This window comes from Aquila chrysaetos, chromosome 8 (genome assembly GCF_900496995.4).
Source record: "Aquila chrysaetos chrysaetos chromosome 8, bAquChr1.4, whole genome shotgun sequence".
NCBI classification, from domain to species: Eukaryota; Metazoa; Chordata; class Aves; order Accipitriformes; family Accipitridae; genus Aquila; species Aquila chrysaetos.
The window spans coordinates 18,384,490-18,405,316 of NC_044011.1; the positions used below are offsets into that span (position 1 = coordinate 18,384,490).

Genomic DNA, 20,827 nt, shown 5'->3' on the forward strand with positions numbered 1-20,827 from the left:
CCTTGGCTGCCCCACCAATAAATAAGCAGCCGTGAAGGGTTTTCTCTTTCAAAGTCACTTTTCACTTCTTTTCTCCCTACGCCTACCGATTTTTGTGTCCCTTTCTCTCTGCCAGCGGCCAGCTCGCCATCCTGCCGGTCCCCCCGGGTTTGCTGCCAGGGGAGGGAGCGACTCCTCCCTCGGCGGGGCGGGGGGCGTTGGGGAGCCGGCAGCGGGGTCTCCGCTCACTCCCTCCGGCTCTGCGCCCGAGGCGGACGCAGTCGCGCAGCCAGCGCTGAGCCCCCGCGCTCCTCCGGCCGCCTCCCGCCGCGATGCCGGGGCCGGGGGCAGGCGGGGCGGCGCGCCGGGGCAGCGGCGGCGGCGGCGGCGGCGGCGGGGGGGTCCCCGATCCCGAGGCGGTGAGTGCGGCGCGGCGGGGCGGGAGGTGCGGAGCGGGGCAGGGCCGGGGTGGGGGCGCGGGGCAGCACCCCGCCTTCCCGGGTGTTGGAGGCGATGGTGGCTGCTGCTGCTGCTGCTGCGGGTTGTCTGAGGGTAGAGACTGCCGGGGAACTGCCGGGGTCTTTTGAGCCTGGTCTTGAGTTTGGTAAAGAGCAAAATCCGACCGAGGCTTCTCTTGCCTCAGTCTAGAAATGCGCTCCCGAGGGCACTGTTCTGCGTGGACCAGTCCCGTAGGTAGTGCTGGGCTCCGCGGGGTCGTGCTCCCAGCCCCGGACCGCGGAGCGGTCGTTATCCTAAGGAAGAGGGCCACGGGAGTCGGGTGGTATCGGGGTCAGATTATCAGAGCTCAGGCAAACGTGCAGTCCCCCGCCTCTTGCCAGTGACAGAATGCGAAGAGACTGCTTGACGATACCACTTGCACGGTCAGACTGCTCAGACGCTGCTTTAGGGCAGCAGAGTCCCGGAAAACAGAACAAACAAAACCAAACCCTCAGCCACGAGTAAATGGATATTGGTTAAAGTAAAACCGGAGGGTTTATGGGCTATACCTGTGTGAGGGAAAGGGTTAAAGAGGGGCTTTTTGTTGTCGTTGTTTGTAGTTCTTGTATGGAGAGGTTTAACATCATTGCAAGAGACATGTTTCACATTAGCGCACGCTGTGAACTCTGTCCCGCAGCACCTGGTACTCTGGTGTGGGCCCAGGACCAAAGCCTGGTCCCTGGGGGGGTCTCAGCTGCAGCGATCGCTCCTGTCAGCAGGGAGAGGAGCCCCGGCCACCAGCCCATCGATTGCGAGGCCAGAAGGGACCGTTACATCATTTAGTCTGACCTCAGACAGGAGCGAGGTGCTGGCTGGGAAACAAAAAGAAAATTGCTGGGGACTGAATCTCTGTACCAAACACAGCATTTCTTCGTGACATTGTCAGCTTTGACAAATAGACTCTTCCAGAAAAAATGAGATTAGTGGTAGGGGCTCGCTGCATGAATCGCTTACACAGAGATGCATGGCTCCTATGTAGAAGCTTCAGAGCTTCCAAATATAAAGCCTGGAAGTGTATTTCACATGCCAACTTATCTGGTCTTCCATTGCTGCTCCTCCTCTTCAAAACTAGGGCTGCTAGCAGAAATGGACTGTTTTCCAATAAGAACTTACTGGGGAAAAAAAAGAGTTAAGAGGAAAAAAAGAAACAAATAATAGTTACATTTTGTTCAAAGTTGTTTGTAGAAACATTGTAAAAAAACCCAAAATTTCAGGTAAGCATATTTTAATTTCTCGTCTTCCCATTTCTTTCCTTTTAACCTCTCTGTATTTTTCTATTTCTGGTGAGAAAGTAGAAAAGAAACAAAAAGAAAAAAGTAGGTGATTATTTAGCAGAGAAAGTTGGGATGCTGACTGCTCTGAGATCAATTTTTACTTTACTCAACTTTTTTCAAAAGTAAACCCTTCAATATACATTGAAAAAACGCCATTTTCTTTAGACATAACACAGCCCCGGCACTTGCACCCATAGCATGGGGCTGGATTCAGTTCTAGTTTTATGGATCTGGCCCCTCACTATTTTACTTAAGCCTGGTACTTTTTCAGAGTACCAATGGAACAAGACAGTACCGAATAAGGCTCCTCAGCTTACATCCCCCTTTTTCTGATATTAACAAGGTACATAAATCCCTTGCAATGGACAGGAATGGAGCATCACAGGAGTGCCAGGCTGTACTGGGACATGATCCCAAGAGACAAGAAGGGTGAATCACCTCCCTGGACCCGTGCATCCATTGGTCCGGTGCACCATCTGCCGCAGACCAGTGGGTCCTCCTGGGAGCTTGAGAAATGTGTATCTACTGCAGATAGTCACGGATGTCTGGGTTGCATGGTGTGGCAGGAAAAGGGACGCCAGTATTTGCGGTTAATGAAGTCCAGCGCAAAGCTGCATCCCACAATGATTTATTACCTTGGAAAGCAGGGGTGTGATGCCAGACAAATAACTGGCCCTGCGGGAGGGCACAACACCAGGAAGGCAGGACCAGGAGGGTGGGATGATGATGAGGAGGAGGAACCTCCCAGTGCCACTGCTGCTGGGGACAGCAGCAGTGCCCAGCAGAGCTTGTGGGGGGGATTTGTCACAGCTGGCTCTTAGAGACCCTGCAGCAGGGCCCCTGCGGGGGCTCTGAATCACACTGATTGCACAGTCAATAAAGAAAATCTCACCAGTCCCCATAACCAGGCTGTTGGCTTTTAAACCTCTTCAGATAAAAATCTGTTTATTGCTCTGTTGTTAGAAGATCAGAGTAACTGTGCTGACTCCAGCGATGTTAGTAGCACAAAGTAGCTTTGGAAAAGAGTTTTAATATAGATAAATTCCAATATAGAGGCAAATTCCAGTCTGGTTTATTCCATATAAGCCTGGAGCCATGCCATGGGATGGCTAGCTTAAATTGAGAGTGCTACTGCTTATTTCAGAGGAACCACACTCTGCCCACACTGATACAACCAAGACCAGAAATCCTCCTCTTGCATATATTTGTAAGTTCCTTCCCAGCCCGCCTGACTGAGCCAAACTAACCCCTTGCCCTAAGGGAGTACCTGCAGGGCAGCTCTTGGGGGTACTGCTGGGGCAGTGGGGCAGCAGGGCACAGAACAGGTCCCAGGGGGTACAGGGGAGCCCTGGCCCATGGGGGGCAAAGGAGCTAGCTGATGCCACCCATCTATGTGCCACTGGGAAATACTCGCTGAGGGCTGCCCGTCCAAAACGTCAGCTAGTGGAACTGGCTGCAGAAAAGGCCAGGGCATGGACCAGTCAGGGTATGTCTACACTAGTTGATTAAGCAGCACTTGAGAGTCCTCCCTGGCACCGCAGCATAATTATCTATAATCAGTATAAATTCACAGATATATATCACAGATAAAGTGTTGGGAGCCAGCCCTGGCACCTGTTTGGCCCATGCCGAGTAGCACTGCCCCGCTCAGCCCCTGCCCTCTTTGCGGCAGCAGCGTCCCAGGCTGTTCCCGGTGGGGAGCAGAGCCCTGCCTCGGGGCAGGCAGCACTGGCTACCGCAGGCTCAGCTACCTCAGGCACGGCCTGAGCACCAGCAGCATCTGCAGGTGGTTTGGTTTGGCAGTGCAGCACTGCCTCAGAGAGAATCTGGATGCTCCTGCCCAGCGCCACCTGCTCCAAGCCCTTCCTGCTCCCTCGCAGCCGTGGGAGCTTGCCCCAGCCTGGCTTACCCCTTTCCTCCTTCTCTTCTTCCATTTCCCTTACCCTTCCTGAACGATGCCAGCTATACAGTGACAACAAGATTTGGTCCCTTGCTCCCATCGCCTCGGTCACCCCCATTACATCCCCACCTCATCTGTTCCCACCGTGGCCAGCCAGGCAAGGCCCCCTGCGCCGCAGTGCTTGCATGGCGCTGGCTGCACCCGCTCACCTCACTGCGGGAGGGAACCTGACCCTTCCCCTTCGCAGATGGACAGGGAGCTATGGGTGATGATGCCCCAGCTGCGGTGACCGCTGGGGGGTCGAGGCCTGGCCATACTGGGGGAACAGGTGGTCCCGCTTCCAAGGTGGAGCAGGGCCACCCTCTCCTTGCTGCTGGCCTCAGGTGAGAGACAAACTGGAGGAGAGGTCCAGGCAAAAGCTCATTTAAAGGACTCATCCCCCCCAGGAGCCTGTTTTCCCCCCCCTTTTTGGTGGTCCGATGTGCCAGGGTGGTCACAGCTGCCCTTTCCCCGGCCTCCTCTGCATGTGCACATGCACAACGTGGCCAGGGAAGGGAAAGTCCCTGGGAATTTTGGTGTGTCCCCTGGGAAAACCTGGTTGAGAAAAGGCAGCTTTACCTGCCAGCACACCTCCTGGAAACCCCCCGGGCTGCCCTTTCTGCTTCTGCTTCTGGTGTCTCATGGGATTAGGTTTAAGCGATCACTTAATGTGAACCGTGTGAAATTTCTGTGTTCCTGCCGGTGATGGATTCTTTCAGGAGAAGAAGGAAGCATTTGGGTTTGCCATTTTCACAAGGACTCTTGCCTAGCATGGTGGAGGGGGGTGAAGAGGCTTTTAGTTCCTCCTTAAGGATTGTAGAAGTAGGTTTGTAGGTGTGGGGACATGTCTGAAAGTCCCGAAGAAACAGAAGTCCAAGGTTTTAGAAATGGGTTTAGTTTTCAGCTACTGCTGGCCCTTGCCTGCTGAAGAATCTGGCCACCTAAAAGTCTCTCCAGATGGCAAAATCATGTCCCTGTATATCTCTGAAGGAGGTAACGCTTTGAAAGGCTTTCCGAAGGAGTGAAAACAAGTGATGCATTTGCACCTATAAACTAGCAGCACGTGATTAGCCCATCTGAGGAAGAATGACTAAACTCTGGATTTTCAGGTTTTTTGGTGGAGTGCTTTGAGCTAATAAAGGAGTTTCGACTTCTCTGCCAGTTTCAAAAAGCAAATCATTTGGTACCAGGGTTGTTCAGCATTCTCAGTACCCTACATCCCACCACAATGTGCAGAGCAGTGGATACTTTTTAGGCTTTCTCTCCTGTTTTCCTGGTTATGGTCGAGTCTTCAGGCAGTTCTTCTTGTGGATGCCTGGGATGAAGCCCTTGTGCAGAGTATGTAGGTGATTTCACTAAGTAAATGGATTCCAGTGAGTACACATGTAATTCCACAATCTGCAGATGCCACCCTTGTGTTAGCTGCTGTGTCTCAAAATGAGAGTAGGTTACAGGCTAGAGTAAGAAGGGCTGGAGTTTAACTTGTGGCAGATACTGCGATATCCTCCCCGAAGCAAGAAAGGATTTCTGTTAAGTGGAGGAAAACCCCTGAAGAGAGAAAGTATGATGTAATTGATAGTCAATACTGGCATAAATGGGTTCAAATTCTCCCAGGTCTTGGAGCACAGGGCAAAGTTAATTTGGTTCCTCTGTGCCTGCTGCAATCTTTCAGTAAAAAAGATGTGTAGTTTTTTTTCCACCGAAGTAACAACAACACTTGGGAATAAAGTATTTCTTCATGACATAATATTATTCAGGTTCAATAAATCAAATGAAAATGACCATTCTCTCTGTGCAAATTAAAGACCAAACACTAAATCTGACAGGTATAAGTCTGTCCAGGTCCAGGTTTTGCACCACCGACCTGACTTCGGCATTGCCCACCTGTACTGGCTTTCTAAGGGATTTCCAAAGAGGGCAGGGAGGTTTTACCGGGGATCACACAGGAAGCCGGGGAGGGCATGGACACCCAGTAAAGGTGTCCAGTAGCTTCAAAGAAGCACAAAGGCTGGGAGACAGCTCAGCAGTCCTGGCGGGGGGCTGGTGGGAGTTTCTCATGGAGCTCTTCTTGCACTGATGAGGACTCAGGCCAAAAGGAAGAAATATGTACCCCATGTGGGAACTTTTATGCAAACTATTCTAACAAGGCATTAATTTAATTTTTAAAACCATAAAAACTGAATGTGCGTTCCATGTGGAAATAGCCAGTTCCAAGCCCCTGGACCCTGAAGAAGAATTTATTGCTTTTATCTGAAACATGTTGCATGCGCTGGATTGATTCTCCACATGCCAGTACCTCCCACTTCCCAGATTTAGTCCTTTGCTACCGAATCGTGATAGGAAACTTCTCACCCTGTGCAGATAGGATTTGTTTTTAATTCACCGAGAGGAGAGGGCATCATCAGAGACCTAAGGAAGGGAATAATTTGGAAGGACTTCTCACCTGTCTCAGCCGGCAGCCAGCGCACTCCTTCTGCAGCTGACAAACACCAGAGATGGGTGAATCAAGGAAGATCTGCACCCCATCCCCGCTGTTGGGCCCAGGGCCCTGCTTCCCACCTCTGCAAGGAGGTAGTGAACTACTGCTAACTCTGTCCCTTGCCCAGAGCTGGGTCTGCTAAAGCACATAAACCTGCTGCAAAGCGCAGCGGTTTCTGCAGGACCTGCCATGGCTCCCCACCAGGCAGGAGTGACCCTTGGGTTCATGCCTCAGCCTCTCAGGAGACCCTCCAGCATCACAGCCCAGAGCCAGGTCTTGCTCTCCTTCATATTTGGAGCGAGAGGAGGAACATCGGGTCTGATATTTGCACTGGTGCCAAAATGTGTGTACGTGTACATGCGTAACTTGAAGGACATTGCTCATTTGATCTTCGCTATATGCACTTGGTAGGTGAAATTGTGGCAACTGTAGGGTAATAGGAATAATGGTAACAGAAATAATTTGCTTTACACCAGTTCAGGGAGAGGAACAAACTTGTTATTCTCTGCAGTGCAGTGCTCTTTCTTTGCCCTCCTGGCGACACATGGATCCAGGCACCCTGAGCATTGTGCTGCCACCAGCTGCAGCCCCCGTCCCCATCCCGGGCGGCAGTCGGGAAGGTTGCATTTCCCTGAGCATCCCCCGCCTGCTCTGCAGAGAGGGTGCCTCCGGCTGGTCCTAGGTGGGTTCAGAAGTGGTTCCTAGCCGACCTCTCAGTGCCGCTTGCTGGCAGATATTAAACCAGATTAAGAAATTGTTGTCTGCCCTCCCACGTGCAGCTTGTTTGGGAGTCTGTACTAAGCAGTGCTCGTGGGTTTAAACGGAGGCGGGATGACAGACAACTCTGACAGTTTCATAAGCTGATACGGTCAGGGCTCATGATACAAGGAAGTAGGCTGGGGAGAAAACAGACCTCTGTCTGGGTCAGGATTCATCCTCACTTCTGCTGCAGTGTGCAGCTGTTTCTATCTCTCTATCACTAGCCTGGTGATTTATCCTGATACAGCAAAGCCAGTGAGAGACAGACAGCACACACACCCCCGCACCCAGTACCATATTTTAAACTCAAGCTGGAGGACTCCCCCAAACTGGAGTCCTACTGGGCTCAAGCATGAGGACAACACCCTACAGCATCTTAGGAGAATAACCTTTCCCCAAAATGTGTTTAACTCTGCGTGCTCTGCAGTGACCGCTGTGAGAGCAACATGGGCTTTGTCACAAGGAGACCTTTTGTCGAGCAGCTGACTTCAGAAGATCTTCTGGTAATAATGAGTCAATGTTTATCACAGAAAAAAATCTGCTGCTCTCGTAACAGAAACATGTACATAATAAGCAATTTCAATGTTCATTTCTTTGACTTCCGATTGTGTATTTTAAGGTATTTGTCAAAGGTAGGCAGCAAAAAGGGCCATGATAGTACAAGCATGGGAACAACCATTGCATTCAGAATCCAGCTCCTCTGCAGATATGAACCAGTGTCACCTATTCCTGTCACACAAGCTCCCACAGGCAGAGATGCCACAGGAGTAAATGTACCAGTGTCCAACTGGTATAAAACAGGTATAAACCAGGATTGAATATACCTGTGTCACTCCTGTCTTTCACTGTTCCTAGCAGAAAGGGATTTTCTAGTATCTCACCACAGTGCTGCTGCAGCTTCATGGCCATGCGTGCCAGCACCTTTCCCTGCAGAGAGTGTGAGCTGACTTCTGCTACTGCTTTACTTTTCTCTGCTGATAACAACTGGGAGCATCGCTTATCTCTGAGAAACTGCATTTGCTTTGGGTTACACGGGCCGGGGCACCATGGGAGTGGTCTTAGCCAGCTCGACTTCCCATCACCCTTCACAGGGCTTGGTCCCTGGCACCCTCAGGGAGCACGCCGTGCCTCCGGATCCCCTCCGTGTTGCACAGGTGCCCACCCTTTGCGCTGGGCTGGTTTGCACTGACTCAATGAGATCTTGGTTTCTGCCCTCTAGGAAATTACTCAGTTCCTCGTCTCACCTCCAGCTTTGGCAGCAATGCTTGGTGCACGCACACATGCACACGCACACACTCACCTTCTCCTCTGTGACACCCCAGCAGAAGACTGAGGCTACTTTTCCACTTCTCCCAGGAGAGAATATCTGCAGACACAGATAGTAGGGCTTGTTTGCCATTTGTAAACCTCATGGAGTGATATGCTGCTAACAATCTTCAGGAGTAAAAATTGGGAGTTAGAGGTGAAAGCTGCTGAAATTCTGCTGAATTAGGGACAAAGTTTCAGGAAAAAGCAGATGGCATTTTTAATAATTCTTTTTCCACTCAGTAAATGGGGCCAAATGTTCAGAAAGTTGTCTGTAAATATATGACCCTGGATTTCAAGTATCTCAAAAAAATACTGCAAATACAACTTTAATAAGACAGGCATCCCCCAAAGGGCAGTAACCTGCCCTTTAGCGGCCTCATGTCAACACTTGGCAGCAAGGAGCCATTTCTTTCCTCTGATGCTCCTCTGCTGTGTCACTTGTTCCTGAAATAGCCTTGTTACTTGGCGCCCATGCTTGCATTCAGATGGAGGGTGGCCACACAGAGCCTGCTGTCCTGAAGTCCAGATTTGAAGGATTTGAGCTCTTTAAGAGGCAGGCAGCTCCCCTGTGGATTTTCAGGAGGCAACTTACCTACCTCTAATTGAAGCCAGCTTGGTTACCTCTGCAGGGCACCCGGCTTGCTTCTGGGAGCCCAGGTGGGCTCACCGAGGGCAGCCTCCTCTCACCCTACCTTACAGAGCGTGGAGGTCTGTATCCAACCCAGCTGCTCCAGGGGCCTTTTATAGTCAGCGCAGAGAAGTGGGCACTTCTGGGAAAGGACGTGGCTCTTCTTCTCCCAAAGCTGGCTGCAGAAGCAGGGAAGGAAGGACGGTGCCCTACAAGCGCCCATGTCTCCCCGCTGACTGTAAAAGGAGGTCGGGGGGAGCAGCCCCCATGCAGACGCTGGTGCTGAGGTTGCCCTAATTTGGGCAGACACCCACTGGGGTGCCTCGGCTGGTGCTTTTTAACAAAGTCAGGGCTTTGCCTATGGTGCTGCGGCTGTGCACCTGGCCTGCCCAGCGCCGCCGTGCCCGGCTGGCTGTGCAGGGCAGCGGCTGTTGTGCTGACTGCTGTGGGGCTTGGAGCCCCAGCACTTGAAGGGAAATTCAGCAGCATCCAGGAGTCAGGAGCACAGACTTTATCCTCTTCTCCTACACACTTTGTAGCAATGACTCCTTTAAATGCTCAAATCCCTCACCTTTGTGGGAGCTTTGCTGGATGATGGAAACTGATGACAAACTCATTCTTGTTTTCAGCCCCTCAAGACTGTGCCTTCCCGCCGGTGTTCAGCACCATCGCTCTTATTCAGCAAAGGTTTGAGCAAGCCATGGTTGCCTTCAGCCAGGTACGTACATATTGTGCCATATACACTAGTGCCTGCACAGGTGTTTAATGCCCAGGAGCAAGGTGATATACCTTGGCTTGCCCGTGCTTATATCATGTGGTGCCACTGTCAGTGTCTGCACTAGAGGACCCCAGGTGAGTCGCAGACGAGGGAGTGTATATGTGGAGCCAGCAGTCATGGGCGCAGAGCGGGGGCTGCTGTTGTATAGGGGACGGAGGGGAGAGGCGGTGGGAACTGCACCTCCTGGCATTGCCCCCAGCTGCTCTTCTCGCCCTCCCACCAGACCTGTCTGAGCCTAGCAGGAGCTCAGTCTCTTCCTCGCATCTCTCCCATCCCATGACAAGGGCTGCCAGCACTGGCTCCTTGTTCATATTAGTTTCTGCCTGTGCTGTTGAGAAGCCTCCATTGGCAGTTTCCCCTGCAGAGCATTTAGATTCTTTGCTTTCCAACTGTTTTTCTTTCCTTTGGGTAGCAAAGCCTTTAAAACAGGCAGAACAGTTGGCTGTGACAGCATTTACTGCCTTATTTTGCTACAGGTCATGGCTTGCCTAGCCAAACCGGTGGGAAATTTCTGCTGATGTTAGTGGCAGTGCCTCTTTCCTTCATTAAACTGATTTCCCATAAGCAGAGGAATGCTACCATTTGAACTGCAGCTACTTCACTGCAATGCCCTGACTTCCCTTCTATCCTCTCATAAACCCAGTCCAGTTAGTCAAATGGCACTGCTAACTGGGCATGGTGGTGTTGCAAGTAGGCGCGTTATGTGTTAAATAAAAAGCTTACAGAGGAAAGGCAGGAAGGGCAGCAGTATCTTGGGTCTTCAGGTAGCAAAAGTCTGAGCCGTTGAACATTCCTCGCTTGGGGAATGGGGCGAGTTGTGCTGTATGAGCACTTGCAGTGAATTATTCTTCAGTTATGTCTCTCTTCAGAGTGAGCACATTTTTTGCATTCGTTTCTCGACATGAACATCAGGAGCTGTCAGACTGTGAGAAAGGCTGAGTTTAACACATTTTCCTTTAACTGGAAACATTCCTGATTGAAGTCTGTGCAGTGGCTCTAATGTGACACCTCCTGGCTTGCCATACGGCTCCATCTCAGAGTCCAGAATCATCATACAGCCTGGGGGGACAGGTGGAACTCAAATACTGAACAAGTGCCCAGGATTCACTGCTCTGTTTTCTTTGATGCCATAATTTATTAGGTGTTACAATCAAAAAATACTATCACAACCACCACCACCACCTCCCTCCCCCACCTCCCCAGCCCTACAAACTCCAGGAGCCTGCAGGGAAAAAGGGGCTATTGATGTCTCTATAGGAAGAAGACAGCAGCATCCCTGTGTTGGCTGGTGATGGGTGACTGGCTGGAGGGGCAGTCGCGGCCCCCCTCCAGCCCTGAGTCCCTGCCTCCTCCAGCCTCTGGCTTTGGCTTTCAGACCTCTGTCTGTAAGAACAGACTTGGCTGGGCAGGAAAGCGGTCCCAGTGCCTCATCCCCGCTTCGTGCACAATATGGGTCCTCCCTCTCATTTCTGCAGGAGGCAGCATTTACCAAGAACACAGTGCACTCCCGGTCGTGTAATCCACGTTGTTACGTGCTGGTGCCATCAGCTAATTTGCAGCTGGTGCCAACAGCTAATTTTTTTGTGGCCTGGGTGTATGGGGGAGAGAGGTGTGCTCTGGCAGTCTCCCCTGTTTTACCACCCCTCCAGACAAAGCCAGTTTAAGATATCTCAGCAGGACAAGCAAACATCAGGTGCCAGCACTGGGCTGCCCCTACACTAGGAAAAGGAAGGGAGAGGGCAAGCAGAAGAACCAGGAGAAATAGCCCTTGTGGACCCGGGTTTGTCTGTTTCCGCTTCAGGTGGTAAGCTGGGGCAGGACAGAGCAGGAGCTGCTGCTCCTCCAAGCAGCGGTTCAGCAGTAGCTGCTGCCTCCCTTTGCCCCGAGCCTTGCCTCTGGAGCCTGCCTGGCTGCCCGAGGAGCACCGCTCTCCAGGTGGTGCGGGCAGGAGAGCTGTGATGGTTTTCACACTCTCGGTAGCTTGTTCCCCTGGGTGACTGCCTGCTTTGCCTATCCCTCGAGCTGGTGCTAATCCTGCCGAATAGCCTGGGCAGAGCCCCAGCTGCTTCATCGGCACCTGCCTCACAGAACTAATGGCCAGAAAGGCCTTCAATCAGCTCATCTCACAAAAGGAAGTATCATTTCCACTGAATACATTTGAGTCGACAAATACACAAAAGCTCTGAGGCGCAGAAGAGGCTCGTGTGAAAGTCAGGTTAAACCCAGCTTCCTTTGTGCCACAAACACAGTCCCTCCCCGAGACCTCCCAGGCCTGTGGCCAAGCCACTGGTGGCTTCATCGTGACATAAAGCAACAGAGAAGGCCCAAAGCCCTATGGAAAGAACTTTTTGTTTGTCTGTGATCAGCATAAGCTAATCAGCCTTTAAATGAAAAGTGTCTTTTGTATTCCAAAAAACATTGCCACCTTGGGCAACACTCCAGACTTGCTGCCTGCAGACATGGTCTAGAGCCTCTGAACCTACAGAAGCATACATAGAAAAGTCTCTATTACACTTAATAGCAGGAAAACTGTCACAAGTTGGAATTGTCACAAGGAACCCACCTTCATAAAGCTGTCACCTTTTAGGATTCAGAGCAGTCACAAATGGAATATCCCCTGAATTTTTCTCTGCAGGTAGTAAGCTATACAAATACCATGGAGCACTTACTGGAGAGTTACCCTTCATAGCTACCATACGGCGAGGATGAACTTCAAGTGGAGGTGAAAGCCTTCGTGACCTGGTTGCCAAACCCGTGAACTATCCAGTCCTGACTGTTCTTGGTCTAAATGGTGATTTTCCCTTTCCCCTACAGAGGTTCACAAACTACCTGACTGGGCTAATGCAGGTGATTGCAGTAACTGAACCATAAGTCGTTTCCAGAAAGTTGATGAGTTTATTCATCTTGCAGATTCAGCTGCCTAGAAGCTAGTTTCCTCCAGCTCTCAGACCAGTTCCTGGTTGCAGTAGCATGCAGGACATGCTCTAATCAACTAGTGCTGATCCAGACATTGACTGAAGAGTTAGCTCATGAGAGAAATTCACTGCAGTGCCTGGTTTCGGGACCTACTGAGCAATTATCAGCAGCATTAGGAAAAGGTAGAATACTCCCATACTTACTTTCGGGTTATTAAGCAACATGCCAATCAGAAATCCTTTGGATTTATGTTGGAAAACTATCGATGACAAACTTCAAGAAGTTAAGTAGGGCAAATGTTTTGTTTTAAAGCACACATCCTCCATAGCAAACTGAGACCCTGAAGGAACTTATTCCTTGGGATGTTGTCTAGAGGACATTACCTGACAGCTGATGTTTGTTTTTCTACCAGGCATCTTCTATACCTCTGAGGCTGAGTTTGCATATTGCTTATTAGGTGCTAACTTCATTACCCACTCCTGGCAGGGAAGACATTAAACAAGGTGCATCCTGTTCAAACATTTATGGGGACAGGATTCCTACCCAAAGGTTTTCCATTGGGTTTTCCATTGACGTAGTGTTGGAGAGGTTAGTGGACCCAGACCAACTCTTGCCATGACTGCAGATGCAATTGCAGAAAATGAGAGGAGAAGTGTACTGAAGACAACACTCAACTGGGTTTTCAGGAGAGTAAGGCAAGTCTGATCTGCAGCTTTTATTATGACATTGGGAAAGTCATTTAATTAACCACTGTCTTAATTTCCAGCCTGATAGTGAAGCTAGCACTGCATTTCCTTGCAGAGGGAAACAGCCGCACACTGACAGAACAAGGAGTGGGGGAGTTTGGGCTCTGTGTGGTCTTTTCTGTGTTGTTCTGGCTCCTTCCCCTGCCCAGGCAGCCAGGTCCAAGTAGGGAGGCACAGCGTGTACTGAACTCTCCTACAGAGATGCTGGATCCCATCCCAACACTGAAGATCTGATTCCTGTCATCATGCAACCACATTTAGTCACCTTTTTTTTTTTTTTTTCCCCAATGGTGTGACAGACTTGCTTTGCCAAGCTGAGAAAGCTCAGAGAAATATCTGCAGAGATGCAGAGGGTGTGAATCATCCAGAGTTTGGGGGCTGACGGCAGAGACCCTTGTGTGAAAGGCTGTGGTTAAAGGAGGTGGGAGGGTTTCTTGCTGGCCACAGGACTCAAGTGGGAAGGTGTAGATGAGTCAAGTGAAGGTTGTTGCAAAACAAGATATCTGAGGGCGAAATCAGTTGGGTTGCTGGTAACAGTACAGAGTTTTATGGGTCAGCTCAAAGCTTTGATTTCCATCCTATACCCTCCTACTACTTCTTGGCAGCCATGCTGCTCCTGCCCTTCAGTTTTTCTCTTCATTCACTTTTACTCTCTTCTTCTATTTTTCATCCTTTGTGTGCTTATACTAGCTAAATGCTTTAGTTCCCTTGTTTAACCAGCTGATGATAGTACTGTAAGTTTTCTTTCATAGGCTGACTGATGGGAAATAATGAGTCAAAAAATAATACTATCACAGCACCAGCTGTATGTAAGCATAGTGGGTAGGGTGCTGCTTTTCAGGGGAAGAGTGGGCATCCACCCCCTGCTCTGGTCCAGATGACCTGTATCATCTTCAGCGTGACATTTCAACTCTCTGCACCACAAGTCCCCATCTGTAACACAGGGTTAATAATGCTGCCTTTCCTCATAGGGATATGGTGAGGAAAGGAGTAGTTAACAACTCAACATAGTGATTGGGCTGATTGATTCAGAGGTAGGCATAAGACAATCAGGAACTGCAGAGACCCAGAGCAAACCCAAAAGATGAGGTTTTTCAGGGTAAGACTTGTCCCTTTATTAACTGTTAGCATAACAGCACTCTGATCCATGTGGGATCCCTCTTTTTTTATAATACAAGTAAAAAGTGAAAGTACTTCATCTTAATTGAGAGCAGTTTACTTGAGAAAGAGTTTTGAGAAAATGGGCCTATTTATAAACACAGAAGTAACATATTCAGCTTCTCAGGCGGGTTGGTTCAAAACAGTTCATAGAAACTGTTCTGCTGAGAAACTCAGAGGCTGGCTGACATTATTATAGAAGGTGTCTGCTTTCTTTGGAAATGTAACGTTTTTGTTGAAAAAAACATCACTAAAAATATCACTCAAACTAAAAAGCTTCTCAATGGGAAAAATATGTCATCATTGTTGGTAGAGGTAACTTAAAACTTTCATTCTACCTGTTTTCTAACTTTCATGTCAGCTCTAGAAACTTGGCCTGCATGACTCCCCTTTGTGCTTTTGATAAATTAGTCTCATGAAAGCTGCAATCCAAATTTATTCAATGAACACCAAAACCATGGTTTTCAACCCCAGAAAGCTAAACACATTTTGAAACAATATCACCTGCCACTGACTGACGTCACCACACACATATGTGTGTCTCCAAGACCAGTGACTAGGGGCTATGATCGAATGAATTCAATGGGGTGAATTGGGAGCTGAGGTGTCTCCCATACAGGGGTCAGCCTGCAGAGCCCACACTGTTGGCGTGACAAGAGGTGTCCAGTTCACAGTGGACCAGCCCATCAAGGCATACACACAGCTTTAAAATGGCTGGAGGGACTTCAGGTGTTACTGCCCTGTTCCTACTTGTCACCGTTCCCTGTCTGGAAGTTATAGCCAGCTGCAAAGGCCGGTGGGTGGGATCTCACAGCTCTGGTACCAAGTCTGCTACTTCTGTATTACAGTGCTGAGTGATGGGGTTTGAAGTAAGCTGGAGATTTCCCACTGGAGAAAACCTGGGAGCACTCACTCCGTTTTACCTAAAGACCGGTGGGAGCAGGACACTCACCTTGTTTAAAGCAGTAAAACTTTTATTAGGTGTCCAAGCCTTAGTTGTAACCAGCTTACCTCTAAGCTAACCATTTCATTTTATTTCTAAGTGAAACTCTCAGGCAAGCCAGAAAAGGTTTTCCTGACCTCTCTGCATACGTACAGCTATTCCCATCTATGCGCCGCAAGAAATGTGCAGGGGCAGGTGCAATCTTGCTACTGGACACATCTAGGACTTAGCTGAGTCCAGTAGTACTGCAGACATCTGGACAAACTTTATCCAGAAACAGCCAGCACTCTGCGGTGCTCACAGGGTGCTTTTAGAATACAGGATTCTGTGGTTTTTTTGAAAAATGTTGTACCTAGAAAAGAGAGCTTGTAAATGGCCTTAGAGGGATGAGGGCTTCAGTGTTGTGGCCCTGTCAAAAGACTGGTCTGAGAAGAGGTAGCCTCAAACCGAGAGATGCGCTGACGAAAATCAGGAGCATCGCATTGCAGCTCTTGGCGAAGGCTAATTAAAACCCGTGACAGCTTACATCCTGTCTGCCGGTGGAAAGGAAACATGCCGTAGGCGTCCCAAGGCTGACATTCATGCCTGGCATTTCCCCCGTGCTGCTGCCACGGGGTGGGCAGCACAGCCGGCTGCGGGCTGGCACACAGACCACTGGCACTCGGGGCCTGCGAGAGCCAGCAGACACCAGACTGGGACGGGGGGCTGGGGGGAGCAGCATTGCTCTGATGGGGGTCACAGGCTGACTGGGGGGGGACTCCGTGCTGACGCCTCCCTCTAGTTCACTGCCGTCCCTTCCGCCTCAGCAGTTTTCTGCATGGCATTTACTGCTGCACTTGGAAATCTTGGAGAGGCACATACAGCCCGTTAACGCGCAGGAGGACCTGTGCTCCCGAGCCCGTCAGGAGCGCTGGTAACCCTGGCCATTGCTGGTGATGCCTCCAGGGCCTCCAGCCAGGACCTCCCTGTGCTCGGCAGCACGGGGCAGCCCTCGGAGGTGTCCTGCCAGCAGAGCATCAGCCCCGGGCTCGCCGGGGCACCAGCTCTGCTAGTAAACGGAGCACTCTCGGGGACTTTCCCCGTCACTGGCACAGGGTCGTCCCTCTCAGAAGGTGTTCAGGTGTTCCCAGCACGGCTCTGCCCGGGCCGGCCAGCCCTTGCCAGCAGCTCCTCGGCACCACCCGGAAAGTGGCGTGAGCTGGCTGTCCCCGGTGGGTGGCTTGGGCAAGGTCTCCCTGCTTGGCAGGGGTGATAGCTTTGAATAGCAAAGAGGTGGGCTGCCCTGTGCCAGGTCTCCCCAGACCCAGGCCCATGCTACGTGCCAGCATTGCCACGCTCTGTGTTTGGCGTCTCCCCAGTCACCGGGTGAGGAGACGACGAAGCACCATCCTCTGCCCTGAGCTCAGGGCATGGGCAGGACCTGACCATGCTGGCAGTGCAGCCCTGGTCCCTTTGGCTCCCTTCCCTACCCAGCAAGCCCACTTTACCCCCGTTCATTTCACAGACACAGACCTGGCTGCGAGATTCCCTGGTGCTACGAGAGCATTTGGGAGGCTACGTCCACAATAACAGCACCATCTACCTCCTCTAACTGGGGCTGCCCTGTGCAGCACCTCAGCCCTTGAGCTGGTTTCACAGGATGCTCCGCGGGTGGTCCTGGCATGTGGCTGCTTTCGGGGCACACAGAACAACCCCAGCTTCACCACGGATGCTGAAGACTTTCACCTTGGCCGCCCGCAGCACTCTCCCCTGTAGGGGTGGAAGGTTTCTTACCAAGCACGAAGGCAAAGCTGTTTCCTCTCGGAAGACACACCACAGGACCTTTGCATGTTTCCTCTGCGTGCAAAGCACCAACAGACGCCGCTTTCCGTGGCAGCCGGCTGCCCTGCCCTGCCCTGCCGGCTCCCCAGTGGCAGCTCCTGTCACCTTGGCCAGCCCACGGAGAAAAGATCAATGGAAAGCACTGGACGCTGGGCAGAAAAAGACCTGTGGGAAAGAAACCAGGCAGAAGGGGTGGGAGCAAGCGAGACAACATCTCCCCTCCTCAGCCTGGCGGGAGGTCCCCAGCCCTGCACTCATGATGGGTTGTCACCGTGACTGGGAGAGCAGGCGGACTGCTAACATCAGCACAGAAACTGCCTGTTCAGCCCAGGGAGGAACATTTCAAAACTACAAATTGCACCTGGAAAAAGCACCAGCAAGAAGCAGGGAAAAAGCATGCATCTGCATCCTGGCACTCCCCAGGGAGTTTCCTGTAAGGCCCCCCAGTGCAGGCAGAGAAGTACAACTTCCAGGTGGGGGAATCTAAGGTGAAGATGGGACAGATGATTAGTCTTTCGCACTAGTTGGGGGGTGCCTGTACCCCAAGCCCTGGCTGCGCAGACCCATGTGCAGACAGCAGCCACGTGCCAGCTCCTGTGCACTGGGGAGCAGCAGCCCCTCCAGGGCCCAGACACACACCCGACCACGGTCCTTCACTTCTGTGTCTCCTCAGCTCTGGGGCTGATGGGTCAAATAATCACAAACACAGAAGTCTCTTTTTCAAAAGAATCTTGAGAGCCTGAATCACTTCTGCACTTGGGACTTAGTGGTGGCAGCCCATAGGCTTTTTGGAGAGCATGTCCCCATCCCTCTCCACATTCCTGTTCCCTGGGTTCATCTAGCACTGGCTCGCACAGCCCTGCGTTAGCCACGTGTTTCCAAGTTCTTCGTAATCCTCCCAGGGAGCCTCTTTTCCCACCCTCGCCCCTCACACTCGGTTGTGTCCGGGGGAGACCCGTCTGGTGCCCAGCCCCAGGTGAGTCCCAGGGCCGATTGGAAAAGCAGATCTGAGCCCTGCTGGCAGTGGTCTTGAAGGTGAGCTCCTCTGACCTGCAGTGGTGGAAGGACATTGCTGGTCTGCACAGGCCCACTTCGGTGCCCAGAGCTGACCTAGGTGGGACTCCAACCTAAAGCCAGAGCAAAGCCAGACTAAATGTTTCAGGCTTAGGAAAGTTTGGCATTTTCCTTTTCCATCTGATTTGCAGTTCCACTTGTTGTGCTGCTGATTTCCTGCACGCCCACAGGAAACTCACTTTGTCTTCCTCCTCAGCATCCTCCCCAGGGAAGAACACTGAGATTTATGGGTGAACGAAAAGCAGCTAAGAGCTGAGTCCTGTTGTTCCCCCAGTGCAAGTGTACTTGGCATGTACTTGTGCAGCCCACTTGTGTCAGTGGCGACATGCACCTTTGAGAGCAGGAAAGATGAGCCACAGAGGGCTGCGGGGCCATCCCGATGCTATGATAAGCCCCACAGCTGAGTTGAGCCAAGTAATGCTCATCATCCCCTTGATCAGGTGTGCCTGAAGCAGCGTCCGTCCCCTGACAGAGAGCCTTTGGTGCTCACTGAAGCTGGGAAAGCTGGGCAAGTCTCATCTCAGCAGGGCGAGACAGCTCCAGGTTTGTTTGGAGATCAGCTTCAAACCGTGCCACGGTGTCAGCCTGTACAGACTACTTCAGCCATTAGCATGAATGGAGCCAGAGGGTTTCCACCCACTCCCTGTCTGTGCTCTCACATTTGGCAGGCTTTTAATCCCAGTCACACAGTTATCCAGTGCCTCCACTGCCAGGCAATCTCCTGCTAGCCAGGTCCACGAGTACTTAGCAGCCAGGTTCAGCCAAGCACGGGTGCCTGCAGCCTCACATGGCTGCCAGGGACCCAGAAGGGCTCTGTCCTTAAGAAAACAAAGGTCAAAATGGGTAAACATGATGACAGCTCTTACTGCATGACACCTACTACTCTTCTCCCATTCACACATCACCTCCCACAAACAGCACCTTTTACTTAAGTCTCTACAAAACTGCTTAATAGTTAAATGTCAACAAAAGCAGCAAAACCTTGCAATTCTGCAGCAGCCCTGAGCTCCCTGGTACCACGCAGCCAGCACAGCAAGCAAGGGCTCGGGAGGAAGCAGCCCGTACTGTGTATGTGGGTGTGCTCCTCTTGTGGCACAAGAGAAGGGTGTTACTGGATTATCGCTCGTGTTTCTCATTCCACACGTGACGCTGTCACCTGCTCTTTAGAGGAAAAGGCATGCGGTGAGTCGTGATCGTGATGGGGGTACAACCAGATGAAGATGCAGTTGGCTGACGTCAGAGAACCTTCATATGCCTTGAAGGCGTGCTTCACACCGTATTGCTCTGACTCTGCTCTCTTTGAGGTCCCTGAAGATTTGAGTGTTACCTGGCAAGGTAACCAGGTGTAAATGAGGTAGAAAAATCCATCTGCACTTCTTAACCCTCCACAAGAGAAGGCAAACTGGAAGGCGCAGGATACCGAGTCGGTCTCAACCCGGTTCACTGGAGGATCTGTGGCCACGGACGAACCTGCGGTTTGCCAGAAGCAAATGTCCTCACTGCCCTTCCAGGGCAAGTGCTTGTGTCTATAGGCCACCCAAGCCAATGGAGGACCCTGGTGTACTGCAGATAAGCTTGCGTGTTTGGGTTTCATATGAAAACACAACCCAGGTGCTGGACCTGTTATATCCTCAGACACCAACCTCATCCCTCTTGTCCCACGCAGCAGTCACATCCCACTGTCCACTGCTGGGAAGCTAAGTGGCAGGCTCCTAGCCTCCAATTACATCTTTTAAAATTCAGGCATTGAAGGATCCAGGGCTGGGGCAGAGTCACAGTGGTTCCCCTGCTCCACACGTATTGGTGGATTAATGAGAAGAGACCTGGGTGTGGAAATTAGCCCCATAAAGCTACAGTCTGAGGCAATGCTGCTGGTTTTGCATATGAAAGAAATGGCAGTCACTGAGATTTCAAGTACCCAGTGAAATGTAAGGGACTTGAGGAGCTCCCACTGGAGGATAAAGTATCTCCTTGATGCTTCCCATGCACGTCCATCAGTGGATGGGCTATTTCGTTTTAAATCAGTTATAGCCATAAAAGCAAAATGCCATTTGCTTTAGTGTAAAAATGAAGTCCCACCAAGTTGCCCACCTCTGGGCAGGAGGAGGGATTTTAGCCAAACTCATTGCATCTATTTCTTACTGAACAATATAATCCATAAAAATAATATAAATACTGTCAACTATTGTTTTTCTTAGCCTCTTTTACTCAGTCTGACCCCATGAAATTCATCCAGGAGGATGCCTTATCCCTGTTCTCACTGTGCATCAACTGTATGCAAGCCCTTTACTTCTTAGAAATGCTCTTGATCAAAGTGACTTGGCTCCTCTGTGAGTCAATCTCTACACTGTGTATCCGTACACAGGAGATTTATCAACATTATTCTGCCTGGGTATGAATTTGGGTTTCCTTGAGAATGCAGGCGTGAAGCTGCTGTGGGACCTGGCATCCCCAGAGCCAAGGGACAGCTGTCCCCACCTCTCCTGCAGTCAAAGATGTCGGTGGCACAGAGGTCCCCAGCATCTAC

General features: G+C 51.0%; 1 protein-coding gene across 1 annotated transcript in view; it reads left to right on the forward strand.

Moving 5' to 3' along the window:
- Nucleotides 1-330: 330 nt before the first annotated feature.
- LOC115345042 (T cell activation RhoGTPase activating protein) overlaps nucleotides 331-20,827 on the forward strand; it is a 53,803-nt gene continuing 33,306 nt past the window's right edge. The window contains exons 1-2 of the mRNA XM_030023239.2: nucleotides 331-398; nucleotides 9,494-9,582. The gene's annotated coding sequence lies outside the window, so the exon portion shown is untranslated. The remainder of the gene's footprint in view (nucleotides 399-9,493; nucleotides 9,583-20,827) is intronic.